This window comes from Dendrobates tinctorius, unplaced genomic scaffold (genome assembly GCF_039654945.1).
Source record: "Dendrobates tinctorius isolate UK_male_01 unplaced genomic scaffold, ASM3965494v1 ptg000125l, whole genome shotgun sequence".
Lineage (NCBI taxonomy): Eukaryota > Metazoa > Chordata > Amphibia > Anura > Dendrobatidae > Dendrobates > Dendrobates tinctorius.
In genome coordinates, this window is record NW_027361793.1 from 15,986,019 (window position 1) to 16,005,047 (window position 19,029).

At 42.7% G+C, this 19,029-nt stretch overlaps 1 long non-coding RNA gene across 1 annotated transcript in view; it reads right to left on the minus strand.

Annotated features, from left to right (window-relative positions):
• Positions 1-6,136: 6,136 nt before the first annotated feature.
• Positions 6,137-19,029, minus strand: part of LOC141047022 (uncharacterized) — a 234,063-nt gene continuing 221,170 nt past the window's right edge. Inside the window, exon 3 of the long non-coding RNA XR_012219733.1 lies at positions 6,137-6,347. This is a non-coding gene — a long non-coding RNA (uncharacterized lncRNA). The remainder of the gene's footprint in view (positions 6,348-19,029) is intronic.

Below are 19,029 nucleotides of genomic sequence, written 5' to 3' on the forward strand. Positions count from 1 at the left end.
TTTGTCGAACGTTCGACAAACATTCGACGAACTTGCCTCGTGTTCGACAAACCAAAACGAACTGGAACACTAGCGGGGTGGCTCAACACTACTCCTGAATATATAGACGTACATTTTTAATGTTTAAACTATGCTATATATACCTGTCATCTGGTGATACTGTACCCTTTCTGCCAGGAAGTCCTCCTCCACCCACCACTCTAAGTGTATCATAAACACACATGTGGGACAATGTTCCAGGTGTCAATTTCTTGCGGATGTTCTTGTTATATTGTGGTGTGATCCATCCTGAGCATGTGACAGTCTGTGGTTTACTCCTGCAATTTAGATGTACATTTAAATATTACCCCAACGCTAGTGTATACAGTTCTATGCTTGTGATACATTACCCACTTACTGCTTTTTATATTCTGGTCTAATCCAAACAGACCAAGTGAGAGTTATTTTCTGACTGTGGAAATAAATACTGAGATTGACAACAATGGCCCCTACACTGTGTACAGCTGTACTCTTCAGATCCATCACTGTTTTACGGCTTTTTATATTGTGTTGTAATCCATACTGAGCCTGAGAGCGTCTGTGTCTGCCTCCTGAAATATCTATGGAGATTTAGAATGTTTAAACTATACTATATATACCTGCTATCTGATGATACTGTACACTTTCTACTTTTTATATTCTTGTCTAATCCTTACTGAGCCTGTGAGCGTCTCTGTGTGACTGATGGTACATATAGGGAGATTGACAATCATCCTTTGACTGTATAGAGCTGTACGCTTCTGATACAGTACCATATATCTGATGTTGGACCCGTGGAAGCGCTCGAGTAGCGCGAAACGGCCGTTGTCAGCCATTTGACACTCTTGTTATCACATCCCCGACGTGACATGTAATTATGTGTCAATAAATCTTCACTATTATCTCGCAGAGTGCGACCTTCTTTCTTTGGAAACCACATATATCTGATGTTATTTTGGGTTCATGTTCTGCAACATTTTGAAGTTTGGTGGAAGAGGCTGCGGACGTGGGCATGGGGGACCAGCTGATGCTGATGGTGGTGGTGCATCTGCTGGTAGTGGCAAAAGCACAATAGCAGCTAAGGCAGGAGTTGTTGAGCCTGCGTCATGGTCTGGCTCCGGAAGGCCTGGAAGGCTACCTTTTCTGGGTGTAGGTTAACCGCTTTTAAAGCCCGAGTATCAGTAACTTGTTTTGACTTACATTGCCGAAACAGACTCCAGCTAATATGCCCTTCTCTTCTGAAGTTTCAAAAAATGCAAGCACTGAGTCGTCAATTGCTGGCTCCTGGTCAGGAAGAACCCCTTTCCTTGTGTCCTTCACCCCCACCAAAAATGAATGATGCAGCAGGCCACACTTCACATTAGTCCATGTAGCTTTTCTATCATACTATGCCTGGGTTATCAAGTCAAATCGTGAATTCCCTAGTCCAAGATGAATCTGACATGGAGTGTGGGTGGCCAGCCAGGGTAGTGGGGTTAATTGGTACCGGGCCGGTGTCTCAGAGGGATGTGTCATGTTTGTGGTCATGACCCATTCCGTGGCCCTGGGCGTCCATGCAAAGGGGTGAATAACGTTTATAGGTGAATGATACGTGACGCCACCCTTGGTTTCTGATCACATTGACCCACGCTGCAGTGTCACTTCTCTTGGACAGATGTTGTGGTGCAGCTAAGATGTAGAAGCCCTGCACAGGTAGGGCCGTAGTTGCAGGCCAGATGAAAGACTTGGTAGAGGGTGTGCAGTGCAGGATGTAGCAGAGCCATGCGCAGGAGAAAGATGACAGACACAGTCGTGCAGTTCCTTTACCTGTACTTGGTAAGTGCCGTCCAGGACCCAGAGTACACATGGAGAAGGAGTTGGTCAGCCTGGAAGCAAATTTGGAATTCTCTCTCTGCAGATAGGTAGTGTGGCCTCCGTTCTAGCGCTTATCTGAGGTACTCGCAGTACTGAGTTCACTGAAGCTCCCCCTGTTGACTCTCTTTTGGAACTTTCTCGTATGGCAGGCAGCCATAGCCTTTTCCTTCTGGCTCACACACGTGGCTGCTGGGGCCTCCGAGTCTTAGTTGGGAACAGAGCATTTACAGCTGCTACTTCCTCCGGTTTCTGCTGCAGGACCGTCAGTGTCCGTACAAACTCGGAGACCGGAATCCCGACCATGCGCTCCAGCTAGGAGTGAGCCTTAACTTTGCTCATCCTCCAGCTCCCCTTCTCACGTCCACACATTTCCGCTTCACTTCACAGACTGCCCTAACTTACCTCCTCCCGACCACAGAGAGCAGCTCCTCAGCAGTCAGGTTCAGAGGTCTCCCTGCTGGCCTGGAGTGGAAACTGTGTTGAGTGTTGGTTGAACTGCTAGAGAGATCCTTCGTTGCTCCCAAGCATGACATCACACTCCCTAGGAGGAAGGTAATGCCACTGTGGCGACCGTACTCCTGGGGGCGCCACAAGTGCCCTGATGCCCAGCCACTGCTAGATGATTCTGCTGGTACATTGACCCAGACCACTACATTCCCCTCGCACTCTACACAGCCAGAATCTGACCCTGATGAAACTCAGGTTCCCCTTGCCGCATACTATACCACCTTACATGGTGACAAAGAGGAAGGTATGCAAAAGTGTCTCTGCCGGTGGGAGGCCCACCCGCCGTCAGACACACCGCCGTACTATGAGGGGCCCTGTGCCAGTGCCATCGCCAACGAGTGCCCCCCCTGCTTGCTCAGGATCACAGCACTTGCAAAGTTGAAATACTTGCCTCTCCCTGCTCTTCCGCCGTGACGTCTTCTGCTTTTCCTGACAGCGACATTCTTGTCAGAGAGCATGATGACATTACATCTGTACACCCTCTGCCTAAACAGTCCACGTGCAGTGAGATGGAAGATGGGGACGACGAGGAGTCCAGACTAGTACAGGGATTCCCTAGCGAGGAGACTTATCTATTTGTTTTCAATGTTGGGAAAGCTATTATTGGGGAGCACTATACTCTGGAGAATGATATATGAGGCCCACCATACACTGGAGCATTCCAAAGGTGGACATCAGACACTGGAGCAGCATTTACAGGGGCCATTATGCACTGGAGCATTAGAAATGGGGCCCATTATATATGGAGCATTATTTGGGCCCATGAGACAGTGGAGCTTCATCCATGGGGACCAACATATACTGTAGCATTATGTGGAGCTCATCATATACTGTTTCAAACATTATATGTTACCGATGATTCTGTATGGAGAAATATATGGGCCTCATTACTCTGTATAGCGCACTATGCGATGGCCACAATACTGTATGGAGTTATATACTGTCCGTTTTTGGAGCTATTGGAGAATTTAAAATGGATATCAGTCATGAGATGTAAGAAGTGAAGTACTTTTCATTGCACTATACCGCTATTTCTCTGCCGTATCAGAGGATCATGAATTGTGGCATGTGTTAAAAGAGCCCAGTGACATTCTTTGGCAAAGGGCCCACGAAAATTAGGAGCCAGCCCTACCCCCCCCAAAACTTTAGCCAAATAACCCCCAGTTTTCAATGCCTAACTATTATTATAAAGTAAATTAAGGTTGACAAATGTAAGTAATAAGAATAGATGTTTTTGGCATTAAAATGGGCACTGTAGGTGTGTTTCCTGTCCTCCACTCCCTGCCGACCTAGGTTCCCCATTGACTTGCATTGGGTTTCGTGTTTCAGTCGGCCTTTGACTTTTCACGATAATCGGCCGATTTCATTCTCAAAAATCGGGTTTCATGAAACCCGACTTGACTCGAAAAAAGGCAAAGTTGCTCATCTCTAGTCAAATCATCTAATGAAGAAGTTTAAAAAAAAAAAAAAAAAAAAAAAAAAAGAGGGTCCATTCCATTGCTGTCTGCTGCTACCTATAGCATATATTGACCGTATATACCTAGCCCCAGGTATAATTGGCTAGGAAATTTTTTTTTGCCAGGTTAATAGAGATTATTTTATTCCAAAGCTTCCAGAGCCCTTTTTTTCTCCATTTGCTTTTTGACACTGCACAATACAGCCAGATCCTTTTCCTAGCACAGCGTGAAAATCCAGCAATTTTAAATGGGTCCCAAAAATCACATTTCAGTGTGCAGAAAAATCTATCATTTTTTTGTGGTACGGTAGACTTTTTTTGGAGTGTCTTACAAAATTTCTGGACACCATTTTGCTGAACCCCCCAAAAATACATACAGGCCACATATTTTACAGTGTGGTATATCTGTGAGCTAAAAATTTGGGTATTTTAGGCCTAAATTCCATTTTTTTTTGCCATCTGTTATGCTAGTTATATGCAGCACTATTTTGCAGACCCCCAAAAAATACAGGCTACATATTTGGCATTGTGGTATCTCCGTGACAGGCCTCATATATCTGCGTGCTCCAAGTTTGGGCATTTTAGGCTGGTACTGCAGTGTTTTTCCTGTCTGTGAATCTAGTTATATACAGCACTATTTTGCATTGAAAAAAAAAAAAAAAAACACAGGCCACATATTTTTCAGTGTGGTGTCTCCGTGACAGGACTCATACAGTATCTGCGTGCTCCAAGTTTGGGCATTTTAGGCCAGTATTCCTGTGTTTTTCCAGTCTGTTACTCTAGTTCTATAGAGCACTATTTTGCATTAAAAAAAGAAAAAATACAGGCCACATATTTGGCAGTGTGGTATCTCCGTGGCAGGACTCATACACTACCGTTCAAAAGTTTAGGGTCACTTAGAAATATCCTTATTTTTAAAAGAATAATTGGATCATTTAGTAAGATGGGCCAGTTTTTTTCAAAAAATTATCATCTTACTAAATGATCCAATTATTGGACAATATCTACCCAGGAATCCAGGTGTAACATTCAGGAGAGCCCACACAATAAAAAATATTGTATCTCCCATTTGGTTAAAACCCTCTGACAGAGTAATGCATATGAACGATGGTATTAATGGTGTCTTCAAATGTGGTTCTAAGAATTGCCTGTGTTGTCACGCTATCAAACATCGTGTGGTTAATTTTGTTTCCTCTGCAACAAATGAAACCTTTCATATTAAGCAACACATGAATTGTATGACAGATTTTGTCATTTATCTGATAACTTAAATGTGGGAAACAGTATGTAGGGAGGACCACGCAGGCTCTCCACCTCAGATTGAATTCACACCGCTATAACATTAAAAGAGGTTTTTTACTTCATGGTTTATCTAAACATTTTTTGTTAGCGCACAATAAAAATTATAATGAACTCAACATATGTCCTATAGAACATATACCGAGTAAGGTCACAAATAGGACTCAAAAGCTCAACCGCAAAGAAATATACTGGATCTACCTGCTGAGTACACTAAAACCGCATGGTTTAAATGAAGTCAACTGAGGTGTTTCTTTAAAGTAATTATGTTCTGTTCTAAAATATTTTTCTTTATTTATTTCATTTTTTCTTTAAAAAAAGGGATAATCCTTTTTGGCACAATTAACAGCGGTATTTCAATCCTCCTCTTATTTTCTCTTGGTGTGGGGCTCCACTTGACAATACGCTAATACCCCCTAATAATTTATTGATATAATCAACACATCACAATAATGTTGTACAACATCATGAATATCATTATTTTTATATGTCACACTTTTATTTGCTTAATCAAGGAAAGGATTTAAAAAATAAAATAAAAAAAAAAATATATATTTTTGTATATACCGTATTTATTTTCACAGAATTTTTATCTGTACTGGAAAGGAAATTATATATTTCCCTGTTATTAACAGCAGTGTCTCGTTCTGGTGTTTCCCTGGAATCTTTTTTCCTCTGTCTCCTCTTGTTTTTTTGTCTTGATTTTTAATGTGGCCTTTTTTGGGCACATGCAATACCCCGCCACTAATTCATTGATAATTATATTCTAATATGTTGTTTAATATCGTGAACATCGCTATTCCTATATACCGCAAATTTTACTGCACAACCAATTTAATAAAGAAAGGATAATATAAGTAATTTTAAATATATATTTTTAATAATTTTATATGGATATTTCTTTTTTTATATAAATATTTTTTATATAAATAATTTTTATGCAATTTTTATCTTCCAGCAAGAACTGTGCAATAATATAAATAGAAATAAAACTCAAAAATGTCTTTTGAAAGAATATTTTATTCAGAAATTTCATGGTATAAGCTTGTTTTTCTATACATGTTGTTGGATTTGGCATTGTTTGTGTGGTTTCATGGTGGCTCACTTGAAAGCATGTTCTCCTTGTAAAGCATTTCTCCTTTTTTTCCCCCGTTTTTGGAGGTTCTTGTTCCTTTCTTATTAAATTTTCTTTTAATATTTTTTCCATTGATTACTGTTAATAAAGAAATAAATATTAGTCATTTTATAATGCAAGTATAATAATAATTTTATAACAGAAATTTATATATATTTTGTCTATTAACTCCTTTCTGACATCCGACGTACTATCCCGTCCATGTGACCCGGGCCCCTATGCCCATGGACGGGATAGTACGTCTACCGCGATCAGCGGCGCCCACGTGGTGAGCGCCGCTGATCGCGGCCGGGTGTCAGCTGATTATCACAGCTGACAACAGGCACAATGTGTCAGGGGCGGTCACGGACGGCCCCTGACACGTTAACCCCTTGCACACCACGATCAAACATGATCGCGGTGTACCGGGGGATAAAGGGAAGCATCGGCAGGGAGGGGGCTCCCTCCTTGCTTCCCTGAGCCCCCCACGGCAGCGCAATGTGCAGCGCTGCTACGGGGGGCTCCTTTCCTGCAGGCCCCCGAATCCAAGATGGCGACGGGGGCCTTCGGGGGCCTGGAGGAAGCTGGCTTCCTCAGTGCCTGCAAAGCGCAGGCATGAGGAAGCCTTCTGCACTGCCTGTGACAGATCGCTGATCTGTCACAGTGATCTGTGATGTGACAGATCAGCGATCTGTCACAGGACAGTGATGTCCCACCTAGGACTATTTAATAAAGTTAAAAAAAAATAAAAAAAAGTGTTAAAATAATTTTTTAAAAAAATCGCCAAATAAATTAGAAAAAAAAAAAAAATTCCCCCCAAAAATACATTTTTTGGAAATAAAAAAAAAAAAAAAACAATAAAAGTACACATATTAGGTATCGCCGCGTCCGTAACGACCCACCCTATAAAACTGTCCCATTAGTTAACCCCTTTAGCGAACCCCTTAAAAAATAAAAATAAATGATTTATTATCATACCGCCAAACAAAAAGTGTAATAACGCGCGATCAAAAAGACGCATATAAATATCCATGTTACCGCTGAAAACGTCATCTTGTCCCGCAAAAAATGAGCCACCACACAGCATCATCAGCGAAAATATAAAAAAGTTATAGCTCGCAGAATAAAGCGATGCAAAAATAATTATTTTTTATATAAAATAGTTTTCATTGCATAAAACCGACAAAACATAAAAAAACGACCTAAATGAGGTATCTCTGTAACCGTACTGACCCGAAGAATAAAACCGCTTTATCAATTTTACCGCACGCGGAACGGTGTAAACGCACCACCCAAAAGAAATTCATGAAACGCTGGTTTTTGTTCATTCTGTGTCCCAAAAATCGGAATAAAAAGCGATCAAAAAATATCACATGCCCGAAAATGGTACCAATAAAAACGTCAACTCGTCCCGCAAAAAATAAGACCTCACATGACTTGGTGGGTCAAAATACGGAAAAATTATAGCTCTCAATATGTGGTGATGCAAAAACTATTTTTACAATAAAAAGCGTCTTTTAGCGTGCGACAGCTGCCAAACATAAAAACCGCCATAAATAGTAAATCAAACCCCCTGATATCACCCCCTTAGGCTAATTTCACACTTGCTTTTTTTTGCAGCGCGTTTTTCCCGCAAAAAAACGCATTGAAAAAACGCATACAAAAGCATACAACTGCTGCGTTTTTTTCAAGCATTTTTATGAGCATGCATGAAAAAAACGCAGTGTTTTTATGTGTTTGTATGCGTTTTTAGTGCGTTTTTACCGCGTTTGCGTTTTTTCCAAACATTAGGTGGCCCCTCACACTAACCCAAACCATGACTTTACTAACCCTAACCCTGACCCTGACCCTAACCCTGACCCTAACCCTAACCCTTAACCAAACCATACTTAACCCTAACCCAAACCCTAAACCCTAACTAACCCCGACCCTAACCCTAACCCCCCTTAACTAACCCTAACTCTAACCCAAACCCCTAAATTCCATGGTTAACAAAAAAAAACGCATGTGCAAAAAAACGCATACATAAGGCCTGTTTCACACTTGCTTTTTTTTGCAGCGCGTTTTTCCCGCAAAAAAACGCATTGAAAAACGCATACAAAAGCATACAACTGCTGCGTTTTTTTCAAGCATTTTTATGAGCATGCATGAAAAAAACGCAGCGTTTTTATGCGTTTGTATGCGTTTTTAGTGCGTTTTTACCGCGTTTGCATTTTTTTCCAACATTAGGTGGCCCCTCACACTAACCCAAGCCATGACTTTACTAACCCTAACCCTGACCCTAACCCTAACCCTGACCCTAACCCTAACCCTTAACCAAACCATACTTAACCCTAACCCTGACCCTAACCCTTAACCAAACCATACTTAACCCTAACCCTGACCCTAACTAACCCTAACCCAAACCCTAACTAACCTTAACCCTAACCCTAACCCTGACCCTAACCCTAACCCTGACCCTAACCCTTAACCAAACCATACTTAACCCTAACCCTAACCCTAACCCTGACCCTAACCCTGACCCTAACCCTTAACCAAACCATACTTAACCCTAACCCTAACCCTGACCCTAACCCTTAACCAAACCATACTTAACCCTGACCGTAACCCTAACCCTGACCCTAACCCTAACCCTGACCCTAACCCTTAACCAAACCATACTTAACCCTAACCCTGACCCTTAACCAAACCATACTTAACCCTAACCCTGACCCTAACCCTAACCCTGACCCTAACCCTTAACCAAACCATACTTAACCCTAACCCTGACCCTAACCCTTAACCAAACGATACTTAACCCTAACCCTGACCCTAACCCTTAACCAAACCATACTTAACCCTAACCCTGACCCTAACCCTGACCCTAACCCTAACCCTTAACCAAACCATACTTAACCCTAACCCTGACCCTAACCCTTAACCAAACCATACTTAACCCTAACCCTGACCCTAACCCTGACCCTAACCCTGACCCTAACCCTAAACCCCCTTAACTAACCCTAACTTTACCCAAACCCCGAAATTCCATTGTCTAAACTAATGGTAAAAAAAAAACGCATGTGCAAAAAAACGCATACATAAGCATGCCAATGCGCACATATGCTCACCATAGACTTATAATGGGTGTCTTGCTGTAAAAAAACGCATTGCGCGCGCATGCGTTTTTTTGAGGCAAATTGGACGCACAAAAAATGCAACAAGTTGCATTTTGTGCGCCCGAGCGCATACCGCAAAAAAACGCATGCAACGCGTACAAACGCATGTGTATGCGCACATAAGCGCATCCCATGCAAAGTATAGGAAAAAAACGCATGCGCTATTTAGCGGTAAATTACCGCGAAAAAAAACGCAAATGTGAAACCAGCCTAAGCATGCCATATGCGCACCCATAGACTTATATTGGGTGTCTTGCTGTAAAAAAATGCATTGCGCGCGCATGCGTTTTTTTGAGGCAAGTCGGACGCCCAAAAAATGCAACAGGATGCATTTTGTGCGCCCGAGCGCATACCGCAAAAAAACGCATGCGCGCAAAAACGCATACAAACGCGTGTGTATGCGCACATAAGCGCATCCCATGCAAAGTATAGGAAAAAAAAAACATGCGTTTTTTAGCGCTAAAATCCCGCGAAAAAAACGCAAGTGTGAAACCAGCCTAAAAAATAAAATTAAAAAAATGTATTTATTTCCATTTTTCCATTAGGGTTAGGGTTAGTGCTAGGGTTAGGGCTAGGGATAGGGTTAGGGTAGGGTTAGAGCTAGGGTTAGGGCTAGGGCTAGGGGTGTGTTGGGGTTCGGGTTGGAGTTAGAATTGGGGGTTTCCACGGTTTGGGCACATCAGGGGCTCTCCAAATGCAACATGGCGTCTGATCTCAATTCCAGCCAATTCTGAGTTGAAAAAGTCAAATGGTGCTCCTTCCCTTCCAAGCTCTGCCATGCGCCCAAACAGTGTTTTACCCCCACATGTAGGGTATCAGCCTACTCAGGACAAATTGCAAAACAATTTTTGGGGTCCAATTTCTCCTGTTACCCTTAGGAAAATAAAAAATTGGGGGCAAAAATATCATTTTTGTGGAAAAAAATGATGTTTTTATTTTCACGTCCGAGCGTTATAAACTTCTGTGAAGCACTTGGGGGTTCAAAGTGCTCACCACACATCTAGATAAGTTCCGTGTGGGGTCTAGTGTCCAAAATGGGGTCGCTTGTGGGGAGTTTCAATAGTTTAGGTACATCAGGGGCTCTCCAAACGCACATGACACCCGCAGACCATTCCATCAAAGTCTACATTCCAAAACGTCACTGCTTCCCTTCCGAGCCCCGACGTGTGTCCATACAGTAGTTTTCTCCCACATATGGGGTGTCACCGTACTCATAACAAATTGGACAACTTTTGGGGTTCAATTTCTCCTGTTACCCTTGGGAAAATGAAAAAATTGGGGACTAATTGATCATGTTTGTGGAAAAAATACGATTTTTTTATTTTCATGCCCGGGCATTATAAACTTCTGTGAAGCCCTTGGGGGTTCAAAGTGCTCACCACACATCTGGATAAGTTCCTTAGGGGGTCTCGTTTCCAAAATGGGGTCATTTGTGGGGGATTTCCACTGTTTAGGTACATTAGGGGCTCTCCAAAAGCAACATGACACCAGCAGAACATTCCCTCAAAGTCTGCATTCCAAAACGTCACTACTTCCCTTCCGAGCCCTGATGTGTGTCCATACAGTAGTTTTCTCCCACATATGGGGTATCAGCATACTCAGGACAAATTGGACAACAACTTTTGGGGTCCAATTTCTCCTGGTACCCTTGGGAAAATAACAAAATGGTGACTAAAAGATCATGTTTGTGGAAAAAATATGAATTTTTTATTTTCACGCCCGGGCGTTATAAACTTCTGTGAAGCACTGGGGGGTTCAAAGTTCTCACCACACATCTAGATAAGTTCCTTAGGGGGTCTAGTTTCCAAAATGGTGTCATTTGTGGGGGGTTTCCACTGTTTTGGTACATCAGGGGTTTTCCAATCGCGACATGATGTCCGATCTCAATTCCAGCCAAAAACGTCAAATGGCGCTGCTTCCCTTCCGAGCTCTGCCATGCGCCCAAATAGTGGTTTACCCCCACATGTGGGGTATCAGCGTACTCAGGACAAATTGCACAATAACTTTTAGGGTCCTGTTACCCTTGGGAAAATAAAAATTAGGGTGAAAAGATCATTTTTGTGGAAAAAATATGATTTTTTAATTGTACGGCTGTACGTTATAAACTTCTGTAAAACCCTTGTGGGTTCCAAGTTCTCACCACATATCTAAATAAGTTCCTTGGGGGGTTTAGTTTCTAAAATGGGGTCACTTGTAGGGGGTTTCCACTGTTTAGGTACATCAGGGACTCTCCAAACGTGACATGGCGTCCGATCTGAATTCCAGCCAATTTTGCATTGAAAAAGTCAAACGGCGCTCCTTCCATTCTGAGCTCTGCCACGCGCCGAAACAGTTGTTCCCCCCCACATATCAGGTATCAGCGTACTCAGGACAAATTGCACAATAACTTTTGCAGTCCAATTTCTCCTGTTACCCTTGGTAAAATAAAAAAAATTGAACCTGAAGCATTTTTTTGTGAAAAAAGTTAGATGTTCATTTTTTTAAATATTCAAAAAAATTCCTGTGACGCACCTAAAGGGTTAATAAACTTCTTGAATGTGGTTTTGAGCACCTTAAGGGGTGCAGTTTTTACAATGGTGTCACTTCTTTGGTATTTTCTATCATATAGACCCCTCAAAGTGGCTTCAAATGTGATGTGGTCCTAAAAATAAAATGGTGTTGTAAAAATGAGAAATCGCTGGTCAACTTTTAACCCTTATAACTTTGTAACAAAAAAAAATTTTGGTTCCAAAATTGTGCTGATGTAAAGTAAACATGTGGGAAATGTTAGTTATCAATTTTTTTGTGTGCCGTATCTCTGTGATTTAAGGGCATAAAAATTCAAAGTTGGAAAATTGCGAAATTTTCAAAATTTTCGCCAAATTTCCGTTTTTCTCACAAATAAACACAAGTTATTTGAAAGAAATTTTACCACTAACATGAAGTACAATATGTCATTAGAAAACAATGTCAGAATCACCGGGCTCCATGGAAGCGTTCCAGAGTTATGACCTCATAAAGGGACAGTGGTCAGAATTGTAAAAATTGGCCCGGTCATGAACGTGCAAACCACCCTTGGGGGTGAAGGGGTTAAGAGTATATCATGTGTTCAAGCAATGAATTTTGACATCCTTTTGAATCAGGTGACCTGTTAAGACGCTGAGCACCCAAATGACAAGTGTACTGTTTTTTCTATTTAAGAACCTTTTCATGATACTTGCATATGGTTTTTTCCTGAGGAAGGAGTTTTGTGAAACTTCGAAACGAGTTGAAAAAGGACCACTGTAATAAAAATTGTTCACAGTGATTCGCAGCGTGGATTGTCTGACCACTTTTTTTTCTTATCCTGTGTCTCTCAAAGAATGACTGTCATCTGGGTGATCTGTGATAGATTTTCTAAGATGATCCATCTTGTACCACTCCCAAAGTTGCCATCTTCCGCTGAGCGCTGAGTTGGTACCCTTGTTTTTACAACAGGTGGTTCGGTTGCATGGGATTCCTGAGAACATTGTGTCAGACAGAGGAGTCCAGTTTGTTTTCAGATTTTGGAAAGCTTTTTGTTCCAAACTGGGAATTCAGTTATCTTTCTCCTCTGCATTTCATCCTCAGACCAATGGGCAGACTGAGAGAACAAACCAGACTTTGGAATCCTGTTTGAGATGTTTCATATCAGCTGATCAAGATGACTGGGTCTCATTTTTGCCCTTGGCCGAATTCACGCTAAACAATAGGGCTAGTTCTGCCACTTTGATGTCTCTTTTTTCTGTTTTTGGGTTTCAGCCTTGATTTTCTTCGGGGCAGGTGGAAGCTTCGACCTGCCCAAGTGTGGATTCTGTGATAGAGAGAATGCAGCAGATTTGGGACCAAGTAATGGATAAGTTGTCCCACTCTCAGGAAAAGGCCCAATGGTTTTCCAAATGGCATAGGACCATTGGTCCCTGGTATAAAGTGGGTGATATGGTTTGGTTGTCTTCAAAAAATATATATCTATGAAGGTTGCATCTCCAAAATTCAAACCAAGGTTCATTGGACCTTATAAGATTTTGGAAATCCTTAACCCCGTTTCTTTCTGTTTGGCTCTTCCCGTTACGCTTAAGATTCATAACGTTTTTCATAAATCTTTGTTGAAAAAGTTTGTGGAGCCAGTAGTTGCCATGGCGGCGCCCCCTGACCCTGCATTAGTTAAGGGTAATTTGGAGTATGCGGTAGAGAAGATATTGGAATATCATCTGGCTAGATGGAGGCTTCAGTACTTGGTCAAGTGGAAGGGTTATGGCCAGGAGGATTATTCTTTGGTCTCTGTTTCTGACATTCATGCCGAGAGATTGGTTCGTGCTTTTCACCGGGCCTATCCTGATCGGCCTGGTGGCGTGGATGAGGCTTCGGTAACCCTTCCTCAAGGGGGGGTACTGTTGTGAATTCTCTTCCTTCTGAGTCAGGGCTCCCTCTGGTGGATACTGTGGGTAGTGGAGCTGGCCGGATTGACAGTGGTCTGCCACCTGACGATGATGATTGGAAATCTGGGGTTACTGATTGGGAGTATTTAAGTGAGCGGGCTTACCTCAATTGTTGCTGGTGATTAGTTCTTCCTGTGCAACTTGAGGTCTGCTGTCTCCTGCCTGATCCTGAATTTTTCAGCTAAGTTGATCAATTGCTAATCCTTTGCTTCTGATCTGGTTTTGCCTCTTTCTGCTTTGCTGTGCGGGTTCAGCGTGCTCCCTGCTGGGGCTGTGCTGGACCCCGCTCCATATGTTACAGCTTGTGTCAGTTTGTTCAGTCCCCTGTTATATTAGTCTCTTTTGCTTTGCTGCCAGTTTACACCAGAATGCTGATATGGTGGGGGAGAAGTTGTGAGACCTCAGTGTTTTTTGTACATCAGACGTGTTGCATTTTTTAGGGTTTTTGCATGATTGCAGACAGTGCCTTTCCTTTCCTATCCTATCTAGACAGTTTGGGCCCCATAATTTTCTCAGTCTATTTTCTGCCTGTGTTTGTCCCTCATCTGGTCTCACCGACAATATATGTTTGGGGGCTATTTCTTTGGGGTTGTACTCCGGGGCAGTTTAGATTTCACCTTTCTTGCTTTAGGCCTAGTTAGTTCTCCGGCTGTGTCGAGGCGTCTAGGGCATCGTAAGTACGCTCCACGGCTACTGTTAGTTGTGTTGTTAGGATTAGGGGTCTGCAATTCGCTAAGTGACCAACCTTTCTGGTTTCCTGATGGCCTAGCCTATTCCTGCCATCCTCCTTGGTGACCTGTTCATAACAGTACACGCAAAACACCAATGTCAGCATCTACAGTGAAGAGGCGACTCCGGGATGCTGGCCTTCAGGGCAGAGTGGCAAAGAAAAAGCCATATCTGTGACTGGCTAATAAAAGGAAAAGATTAATATGGGCAAAAGAACATAGACATTGGACAGAGGAAGATTGGAAAAAAGTGTTTGGACAGACGAATCCAAGTTTGAGGTGTTTGGATCACAGAACAACTGAAAAGATGCTGGAAGAGTGCCTGACGCCATTAGTCAAGCACAGTGGAGGTAATGTGATGGTCTGGGGTTGCTTTGGTGCTGGTAAAGTGGGAGATTTGTACAAGGGAAAAGGGATTTTGAATAAGGAAGGCTATCACTCCATTTTGCAATGCCATGCCATACCCTGTGGAAAGCGCTTGATTGGAGCCAGTTTCATCCTACAGCAGGACAATGACCCAAAGCACACCTACAAATTATGCAAGAACTATTTAGGGAAGAAGCAGGCAGCTGGTATCCTATCTGTATTGGAGTGGCCAGCACAGTCACCAGATCTCAACCCCATTGACCTGTTGTGGGAGCAGCTTGACCATATGGTACGCAAAAAGTGCCCATGAAGCCTAACCAACTTGTGGGAGGGGCTTCTGGAAGCATGGGGTGAAATTTCTCCAGATTACCTCAGCAAATTAACTGCTAGAATGCCAAAGGTCTGCAATGCTGTAATTGCTACAAAGGGAACATTCTTTGACGAAAGGAAAGTTTGAAGGAGAAAATTATTATTTCAAATAAAAATCTTTTTTTCGAACCTTGTCAATGTCTGGACTAGATTTTAAATTCAATTGGCAACTCATTTGATTAATAAAAGTATGACTTTTCATGGAAAACACAAAATTGTCTGAGTGACCCCAAACTTAGTGTATCTGCGTGCTCCAAGTTTGGGCATTTTAGGCCAGTATTCCAGTGTTTTTCCTATCTATTACTCTAGTTCTATACAGCACTATTTTGCATTTAAAAAAATAAAAAATACACGCCACATATTTAGCAGTGTGGTATCTCCATGACAGGCCTCATGTATCTGCGTGCTCCAAGTTTAAGCATTTTAGGCCGGTACTGCAGTGTTTTTCCTGTCTGTTACTCTAGTTCTATAGAGCACTATTTAGCAGACCCCCCCAAAAATACAGGCCACATATTTGGCAGTGTGGTATCGCTGTCAGATGTCTGATGTATTTGTGGCCTACAAATTGTGGTAGTTCAGGCCTACATTCCATTGTATTTGCTGTCAGTTACCCTAGTTCTGCACAATATTTTGGGATAAAAAATGAAAAAAAATACAGGACACAAATAGAACAGTCTGGTATCGCTGTCAGATGTCTGATGTATTTGTGGCCTACAAATTGTGGCAATTCAGTGTCATGATCCCAGTGCAGGTTTTGACCTGCACGTCAGGGGTTAATGTCTTGAGCCCAGTGCAGGCTTTGACTTGCACGCCTGGGGTTAATTATTGTGGCCTCTCATTGGTTCAAGGAGGTCTTCTTATAGCCCTGGGAAACTCCAATCCCCGTCAGTTATACTTTTGCCTTTGGCCGAGTGTGGTGACCCCTGTGTGCCTGTGCCTGTTGTTTGTCTTCTAGCTTGCTGATATGGTTCTGGCCCGGTTCTGTCCCCCGTTGTGAGTTTGACTGTTGATTCTGTACTGTATATCTGTTTCTCTGGTTTCTGACTTCTTGGCTACGTCCTGACTATCCATTCTGTCTAGCCCTTTGGTACTGTCGTGCTATCTCATGCTTTTACCCCGGCCTGATCTGGTTTATGCCTCTGTCTATGCCCCTTGGTAACTTCGTCCCGTAGTAACTCTTCTAGGAGTTTTCCTGCTGCTCCTAGCTCTCTGGAGTTTAGGCCATGCCCCCAGCAGTCACGTGCTTCAGGTCCTGTTGGTCTAGTACGCATCTTCACCGCTGCTGCCCTGCTCCGCAGGTATCTTAGAGCACAGTTTCTCTTACTCAAGACACACGCACTGGCTCTGTGAGCAAGTGCAGTGCGGTGTTCCTGTCATTCAGGCGTACATTCCACTGTATTTGCTGTCTGTTACCCTAGTTCTTTACACTATTTTGGAGTAAAAAATTAAAAATTTCAGGCCACATATTGAACAGTCTGGTATCGCTGTCAGACATCTGATGTATTTGTGGCCTACAAATTGTGGCAATTCAGGCCTACATTCTACTGTATTTTCTGTCAGTTACCCTAGTTCTCTACACTATTTTGGGGTAGAAAAATACAGGCCACATATTGAAGAGTCTGGTACCGCTGTCAGATGTCTGATGTATTTGTGGCCTACAAATTGTGGCAATTCAGGCCTACATTCCACTGTATTTGCTGTCTGTTACCCTAGTTCTGTACACTATTTTGGGGCAAAAAGTTAAAAAATACAGGCCACATATTGAACAGTCTGGTATCACTGTCAGATATCTGATGTATTTGTGGCCTACAAATTGTTGCAATTCAGTCCTACAGTCTACTGTATTTGCTGTCTGTTACCCTTGTTCTCTCCACTATTTTGGGGTAAAAAAAAATTACAGGAAAGATATTGAATAGTCTGGTATTGCTGTCAGATTGGAAAAAAAAAAGATTTAGTTCCGCTCACTCCTCATTGATGCTGCAGCAAGGTCCGAGCAAGGACACGTCTCCACTTGGACGTCTTGAAATACTTCACAGAAAAAGGAAAGTCCAGCTCAAGGAGTAAAATCCAGAATTTTCTTTGTTTCATTAAAATACAAGCATGGCTGCTATAGTCATCATTGCGGTTTTTACCCTGGCACAGAGAGTGCCCAGGAGGTTCTGTACGCGTTTCGAGCGGTATACGCTCTTAGATTCAGATTAGGCTCTTAGAACCTCCTGGTCACTCTCTGTGCGGCTATCCCATGCCAGGGTAAAAACCGCTTGTGTTTTAATGAAACAAATAAAGAAAATTCTGGATTTTACTCCTTGAGCTGGACTTTCCTTTTTCTGTGAAGTATTGCTGTCAGATGTCTAATGTATTAGTGGGCTACAAATTGTGGCAATTCAGGCCTATATTCCAATGTATTTGTCTGTTACCCTAGTTCTCTGCACTATTTTGGGGTAAAAAAATACAGGCCACATATTGAACTGTCTGGTATCTCGGTAAAAATACTTCTGTTTCAAGTTTCTATGGCTGCTTCATGACTGTCTTAAATGCTCCAACTACTACCACCATCCTCATAGAATTGTAGAGTTGGAAGGGACCTCCTGGGCCATCTGGTCCAACCCCCTGCTCAAAGTAGGATTCGCTAAATCATCCCAGTCAGATGTCTGTCCAGCCTCTGTCCATCTTATGCCTAGAGGCAGTCACTGCGCAGACAGAAAGTATGAGGAGCAGAGAGTGAACGCTTGGGCAGTGTTGTACTCTGTCTATGGATTACGAAGGCAAAATCTACTAGATTAAATCATGACAGGAAGAGCCAGAGCAAGAGTATGTGGAAGAGCATTGGGCCAGGACTCGCAACTACTGAAGCCTGTTGTTCTTGGGCCAGATTCTGACAATACATCACCTACTAATACTGAACTGGTTGGACGATGACTAGAGTTGAGCATTCCGATACTGCAAGTATCGGGTATCGGCCGATATTCGCGGTATCGGAATTCCGATACTGAGTTCCGATACTTTTAGCATATTGAATACCGGAATCGGAAGTTCCCATAATGCTATGAGCCAGTTTGATTTGATTCAGCCAATGACAACCCTCAGAAGTGTTGGCACATCCTATTAGGCATGTAGGCATGTTAAGTAATGGCATGGCTGTGATCGGCTGCTGAAATTATGTCATGATGCACTATAAAAGCCACCGCCGCCGCCTTTTCGGGTTCACTCTACTGTGAATTCAGTTAGGGACAGGCTGCTTTTCAAGACTCTGAGGGACAGTTAGAAATAGCGATTTTTCAAATTATATTGTGCTTTACCCAGGCTACATAATCAACCACTGTAGCTTTCTTTTGCCTTGCAGCAGTGTTCACAGCTGTCTGCAAGGTCTGTATGAGTGCAACTCACGCTGTGTAGTGTATCCTGCAGCCACGTCTGGTTGTAGGTCGCTCAGCGTGCGTCACTGCCTCATACATATTTTTCTTTTATTGCTGCTCATTTTTCATTCTCCTTTTAGAGTGCATCCATCAGTATCCATATACGTTGGTTGCAAACACTATGGGAGTAGACAGCAGAGCCTCTCTGCAGCCTTTCAGTGCTAGTTCCCTGTTATCTGCACTGTTCATGGCTGTCTGAGAGGTCTCTGTGTGTGAGTGCAGCTCACGCTGTAGTGTGTCCTGCAGCTACGTCTGGTTGTAGACCGCTCAGCGTGCATCACTGCCTCATACATATTTTTCTTTTATTGCAG